Here is a 7,783-nt window from a genome sequence, read left to right on the forward strand (position 1 = left end):
ATGGGCAGGGAGAAGGCGGGAGAGAAGAGGAAGAGAAGGTAGGTAAGGTAGGTGAGGTAGGTAAGGCAGCTAAGAGTTTGTCCTCGCTTGTCTCTATAGTGTCTTTACCTCTAAAATGCTTAGTAGCCTAAGGTTCTCCTGTCCCAAATAGGCTAGAGTAAGAGGGGAAAGGGAAAGTAAATTCGTTATCCCTTGTCTCTGTATTGTTGTCTTTAGGAGGCTTTTTAGGCTTAGTAGCCTGAGGATTCTTTGACATTTTATAGGGGGGGGTTTCCTAGTTTTTTCAGTAGATAATAACCTCCTTAGGTCTCTTATCTCCTAGTCCCAGAGGTGAAAAACTAGGCAAAAAGCCTTGCTAGTTTTTACTATCCTTTTTTACCTTTTCTCCTTACTAATCCTACTAGAGGATTTCTANGGAGACTAGGCTAGAAGGTAGTAGAAAAACTAGCTAAAAAAGACTAGCGTAGTTATTTTCTTTTCCTTTTAGAAGTAGAAAAAACTACTAAAAAAAAGGACTTATTAGGCTTTTGCTAGCAGAAAAGCCCTAAAGGCAATCCTCCTCTTACTAAGGAAAGTCTGACTAAAAGAGATATAGAAAAGTACCTACACCCCCTATTTTATTAGGCTTTTACTTTCTATAGAAGAAAAACCTAGGAAAAGTCTATATTTTGTAGTTTTGGTANTAGTAGTAGTAGTAGTAGTAGTAGTTTTGGTGTTCTTGTCCGTGCTTCGCTTATACGCTAGGACCCCTTTTTCCAAGGCCTCTATTGCAGAATAAAGGGGGTAATGAGGGGAACAAGTCTACCTCTAGCTCGCTAGGTAGGCAGAATTAGGTCTTAGGAGTTAGGAAAACGATAGTTTTTGATGGTAAGATGGGTATGCGTAAGTTTGGAAGTGCGGCGCCACCTTTTAGTAAGGTTGCATGTGCGGTAGGGTGGTTCCTATAAGCTTTATTTAAGTCTCTATCGAGACATTTATTTAATAGTTTAAGCCGTTACAATATTACCTATATAGTTTATTATATATTAATTAACTAATAGTAATTACGACTAGCTTACCCCCCTACCTTTAGCGTTATAAATTTAGTATATATATCTAATTCGCTAATTGCCACTAACTGTATATATAATTATAGTAAACAGGTATGGCTATGCGTAAGGACCTTTTTAGTTACCCTAAAGATTTGCGTAATTAAGAAGATTTCCGCGGTTAGCTAGGAAAACTAAATTAAAAGATATATAGCTTCCTTCCCTTTTCTTTCCCTTAAACTTACGCCCTTTATTTATATATAAGCCGCTATAATAATATAAATAAAATTAAAACTATACGCTTATCTTTAATTACTAAATAAAATTTATTAAGTTAAATATACCGTACGGGTTAAAACCTTATATATTTATTATTAATTTAAAAGATATAGTAATAACTACGAAGTACGAAGGAGGCTAGTTATAAGTTCGCTAAAAGTAAAGTTCTTAATAGCTAAGTATACGGCCTTCGCTACAATTACTATATATAGCTGGCGGCAATTAGGCCGAATGGATACCGTATAAATCTACAACTCGCTAAGGGGGGGGGGGGGGGGGGTAAAGCTGGTCGTGCATATCACTATACTTAGTCTTTATATAATTAATATATCTATTATATATTGGGGGGGCTAATCTGGCGCGGTTATGACCTAGGTTAATACAAGGTTAGGGCTACCCCTACTAATAACGCGCCCGAACCCCGTATAAGGTCGCGCAGCGACCGCCCCTAAGTACTTTCGCACGCGATTTTGGGCGAAAAGGTATATAATTTATATTAGATTGGTACTTCTAGGTAGTCGCGTAATATTACTCTAAATTTACAACACCTAAACGGGCTCTATTTCTATATTAAGGCATCTTAGTTATTATAGTATAGTTATTGTTACAGTACGTGCCAACTGTCAAGGTACGAGGTACGAGGTGACTGTATATTATTGATAAACGATGTTGTGTAAAGATCTATGTAGGAGGTAAGGTAGTATATATATACGTCGCTTAGGGGTTAGGTCTGTGCTCGTATTATAATAACACTAAGTCATAACAACGTATTAGGTTAGTGCCGTGATAGTTATATATTAAGATATCTTAGTTACTATAGTATAGTCCTATATTAGGGCGTCTTAGTTAATATAGTATAGTTATATATTAAGGCGTTTCGGTTACTATAATATAGTTTTATATTAAGGTGTCTTAGTTACTATAATGCAGTCCTATATTAAGATATTTTGGTTATTAGTATAGTCCTATATTAAGGCGTTTTGGTTACTATAGTAAAATAGGTATTATCTACTACCTAAAAGGGAGTCTTTCCCGCCTTAAATATTTTTATAAAGCTAATCTAAAGAACGCTAGCCTTATAGCTATTCTAGCTAGTTAATAGCCTATCTCTTATCTCTTACTATACCGTCTTTTACGTGCTATTTTATATCCTTAATTATTCTATAGCGATGGCTATAAAATATAGCCTTACTATTAACCTAATAGTATACCCCCTAGTAGCGGTTAAGACCTTTAATTAACGGCCTACCTACTAGCCCTAAAGTCTACTTATTCTAAAGCTAGAAGACTAAATTACCGCTTTAAAGTATTTTATATTTTCCTAGCAACGCCTATAGGTTAAGGATAAATAGAAAAGATAGTTAAGTATTAGCTTATGCCTATATTAGTAGGGGTAATATAGATATAGTAAACAGCTAAGTAGGTAGTGTGGATATTATAAACGACTAAGTAGATGGTATAAATATTATAGATAGCTAAGTGGGTAGTATAGATATTATAGACAGCTAAGTGTAATGAAGCCTTGTAGGAATGCTATGGTTAACTCGTTAATAGGCTAGGTATGTAGGTATAGAATAGTTAAATAACAATAATAACTGGTGGAGTGGTTGCCTAACAGATTAACTCCAATTGTATTCTAAGAATTATTACAAAGAAGAGAACTATCTAGGTAGGGACTATAGTTCTTTAAATTTTTTATATTTTTATATAAGACTGCGCCTAAGAAATATACTGAGTACGTCGGTATATTAGTACGTTAGTACGTCCCACGTTCCTATATTTCCACATTCCCACGTTCCGAACTTGTAACGTGACGTGTTATGTGACTTGGCTACCCCTCGTCCTATGGCTTGATCGGTTCTAGCGCCTCCTGTGCTATTACAACCAACCCGTGCATGTCTCTCCTTAGTAGCTCTACTACTGCTAATATAAGGTCCGTAATACTAAGCGGGTGGCGTAGATATAGTAAACGTTATAGTAGACGGCGTGGGCTTGCCTAAAGGTAGATATATAGACTTTATAGGCCTTATTTAGATACCTATTTTTTCTTACTAAATCTATATAGATGCAAATAATACTAATAACTTTTTTATTTCGCTAAGGCGTTTTAGGATTGTCTATATATGTAATTAAACCCCCTTTATCTTAAAGATTGCGGCTTTATATCTTAGCTTAGCTACAGCCTTATAGGCGGGCTAGTATTTTTGTATTATTAGCTTATCTAGCGTAACTATATTAGCTAGTAAGCTTTCTACCTATATAGTAAACTTTTAATACTCCTTATAGCTAAAGAGGGGGTTCTTTTATAGGGGGTAGAGCGGAAATTGCTTATATAGGATTACCCTAAGTATATAAAGGAGTTATAGAAATCCTAAGCCCGTAAGGTTAAGCTATATAACCTTATTATTAGCCCTACCTAGGTAGTAGGCCTCTATACGTTTTAGCCAGATATTAGTCTTAGGCTATATCTTTAAATAGAGGGCCTTCTCTAGCACCTCTTATACGCGGAGGAAAAAGTAGCCCTTTTCTTTCTTTAGGAAGCTAGTAATTAACCGCATAAATATATAGGGTAGGTAGTTAAGGTAGGCTCCTATTATTACGTCTATATTTTAGTATCTAGCCTATTTAATTTAAGTATATAAACTAGGTAGGGTATATACAAACCTAATAAATACTGTTACGGCACTGACCTAACGCATACTGTTTCATACTGTCTCGTACTGTTCCCTACTGTTAACTGGCCCACCACTAGCGACTTGGCGGCCGGCCTTACTATTTATATACAATACCCCCTTTCCACCTTCTTCCCCTCTTTATATTATAACGTAGTTATTCAGTCTACTTTATTGCAGCACTATGACAGTTTATGGTATCTTTAATTTGCGCCCTATCGCGATCACTAATTCCCTGTACCCTAGCCAATTAACCTCTACCCCAGAGCAATCGCAACCTATACACGCCTCTGCTGAAACCAATACGTCCTTAGCACAGTCCTAGAATAATCCTTAGTTTTTACCCAGCGCCTAGATGGGCGACACTAATAACGCCGAAATAGCCGAAACCTAGAACCCCTATGACGTTTTCGCAGACCTATTTACAGAGACATACCCCAATATCGCGTGGATAATCCGCCGCTCCCTACTATACCCTAAGACCTTCGAGCCTAGCAAAGCTTACCTTACCCTTGTTAACTATACCAATAAGTTCCTTAACAACATCGAAGCAGAACTATAGTGTATATATAATATAAACACCACCAACAAAAAAGCTAATGAAAACCTTAGTACCCTTATTACTTTTTAGATAGGAACTATTAACTCCCAGGTAAAGACTATTACCGTTCTAAAACAATTAACCCCTATAATAACGGTAGTAACCTAGCAGAAAAAACGGAGATCTAAAGACCCGCTAATATTTAGCGGAAAAGGCACCCCACTAGAACGATAAGCTAATTTTAAGACCTGGCATATTAAGATTAAGGGAGTCTTTAACTAAGACTGGGACTACTTTAACACAGTTTAGTCCCAGATCCTTTATATCTCGGATATGCTAAAAAACAAGGCCTATAAGTTTATTAAATAGGGCCTAGAGCTTATATATAAGAACCCAAACAACATATCTGTATGGAAATAGCCTACTAAGGAAGATATGCTTAAAGACCTTACTGCCTACTATAAGGTCCTTAATATAACCCAAGTTGCAAAGAACAAGCTTAACCATTTCCCCTAAGGCGAGCGTAATTACTAGTCCTAGAAGGGAAAGCTTAATAAACTAATAGTTCGCGCTAAGAAGACAGACAAATAGAAGGTAAACTTACTCTAAAAGTTTATCTCTCTAAAAATAGAAGAGCTGGTACTTGGACTGGCCCATAAAATTAATAATAGCGACTATATAGGTTGGAGTAAGCAGATAGATATATTCGCTAAGAACCTCGCGAACTATGCACACTAAGCCAACCTTAAGAAGAACGCTAACTACCGCCTACCTGCCTAAGCCCCTGCCCCTATATTAACCCCAACCCTAGCAGTAACTAGAGAACCTATGGACCTTAATGGAATCTTAAATACGGAGCGCAAGCGCCGCGTTAATAATAGACTGTGCCTTGCCTATAGCCTACCTGGCCACTAGAAGGATACCTATAACCCCGCTAAGATAGCAAACCTAGTCCTAATGCTACCCTATTAAATAATATGAACAAATAACCGCGGACGTAGTAATCGTGGAGTCTATTATAGACGCGGCGACCGCGGAGCCTATTATGGCTACAGCAGATAACCCCCCCCCTTTAACCCTATGGCTTAGTTACTCCAAACTATGCCCTATATAGGAGCCCAACCCGTTAATAACGCCTAGTATTAGCGACTTCGCGCTAGCGAATACGAACACGGCTATGTCGTTGGCGAGGTATTGTCTTTCTATACCCCAACTGAAATAGAGACCAATACCGCCAGCTAGACGGACACTGGACCGCCCCGCTAAGACAGCCCTATACCCTAGTTATTAAAAGGCAGACCCTTAGACTAAGTTGCGCTTAAGGGTCTAAACTATATAAGGAGGAAGATAAGAAGATTAGGTCCCTGTTACTAGATTAATTAGTCCTTTCTATTAGTAAACTGCCACTTAATCTTAGATTAGCAAATAGTAATAAGAAATTAATCCTTGTTTAAACCCAACTCTCCTTATTATATAACCTATACCCCTAAGTTTATATCAATATAGTAAGCCTAGTGGACTCCGGTAGTACTATAATAGCATTTACTAACGCAGAGTCTATTATAAGAAAGTATAATATTATAACTAAAAAGCTGCTAGTACCTAGGCCACTGCGCCTTATAGACAGTATTTTAACTTTACTTATTACGGACTACTTTACCGCCTAAATATTAATCGGCCTCTATACTAAAGCCATGCTCTTTTTTATTACCAAACTCTCGCCCACTACCCTAATTATTTTAGGCATGCCCTGGCTCTAGAAGCACAAGCCCCGTCCTAGCTTTAGGAAACTTAAGATCCGCTTTAACTTAGACTACTACTCTAAGCACTGCCTCTTGTGGGGGATAGCCGACGTTAGTAGGGACGCCCTANNTAGANACTTAGNACTACTAAGCCTAGTNCCTAGGACTATATATAAAGCCCTAATAGTAGAAGACGTTCCTAATAAAGGGGAGCCCGTACAGCTGTAAAGAAACGAGACAGTAGAAGACTGGACTAATCTAGTACTTAAGACCAAAATAACGGGCTAGCCAGCCCTGCCGAGACCAAGGAAGAAGGTCCGCTTTGCGCCGCTATTACTAAGAATTTAACCCCAACCCAGGCACTATTTAAACCCCAGCCGCCTAGCCTAATACCTAGAACTAAGCTATATGCCATATACGCATACTATAGCTCGCGTTATAGTAAGGACTGGCTATAGAACTACTAAGACCCAGATAATAGAAACCGCGCCACTGCAACGCCTAACCTTATACCCGTCTTCCGCGCGTACCGTATAGGGCCGCCGCCTTATTTCCGCCCCCCCGGGCTAACTAAGCTGTATTAGCCTAGCCGTAGCACTAGAGAGCTAGATATGCCCTAACCTAAACGATATTAAATGCACCTATGCTATTAATTTTACCTAGTTCTGTAAATAAAAAGACGTAAAGGTAATAAGGATCTATATAGCGGAGCTAGTAGAACTAGTTAAATAAGATAAGCACTAATAGCTGCTTAAAGAGCTGCCTATAGGCCTAATAGAAGTACTAAACCTATTAGAAAGGTCTTTCCGCTGGCTGGTAGAAGGCGACTATATGATAAAGGAAGCCCGTAAAGTACTCCCCCCCTATTTCTATAACTTCCTTAAGATAAATCTAAAAACTAAACCTAAGCTTTTATGACGGAAGATAGTTGACACCGATATTAAAAAATTCCTAAAAGGCAAACCAGGATTAACCTGTAAAGATATTCTACAACACCTACTAAAGGAGTTTAGTAAATATATTAAGCACTTCCTCCCTAAGAACGTAGACAAGCTGCCCCCTTACTAACTATGGGACTATAAAATTGAGATTACCCCCGGAAACTAGGCCCTGTACTATAAAAATAGACCACTCTTATCTGCTAAACTTAGGTGTATAAAGAAGTGGATTAATAAGATGCTGGATAAGGGTTTTATCCGCGAATTAACCTTACTAGCTACCATACTACTCCTCCTCGCTGCTAAGCCTGGCGGTAGTATACGAATCTACTATAACTACTAAGGCCTAAATATAGTTACTATTAAGAATTAATACCCACTGCCACTAATCCGCGAGACACTTGACGTACTTTATAGCGCTAAGTACTTTACTAAACTTAATATAATTGCTGCGTTTAACTGGATCCGGATTATAGAGGGCTATAAGTAGCTTATAGCATTTATTACCTAGTTCGGACTCTATAAGATACTAGTTACACTATTTAGCCTCTATAACGCACCCGCTATATTTTAGAACTATATT

The sequence above is a fragment of the Cenococcum geophilum genome, assembly GCF_001692895.1.
Source record: "Cenococcum geophilum 1.58 unplaced genomic scaffold K441scaffold_2, whole genome shotgun sequence".
Classification (NCBI taxonomy): domain Eukaryota; kingdom Fungi; phylum Ascomycota; class Dothideomycetes; order Gloniales; family Gloniaceae; genus Cenococcum; species Cenococcum geophilum.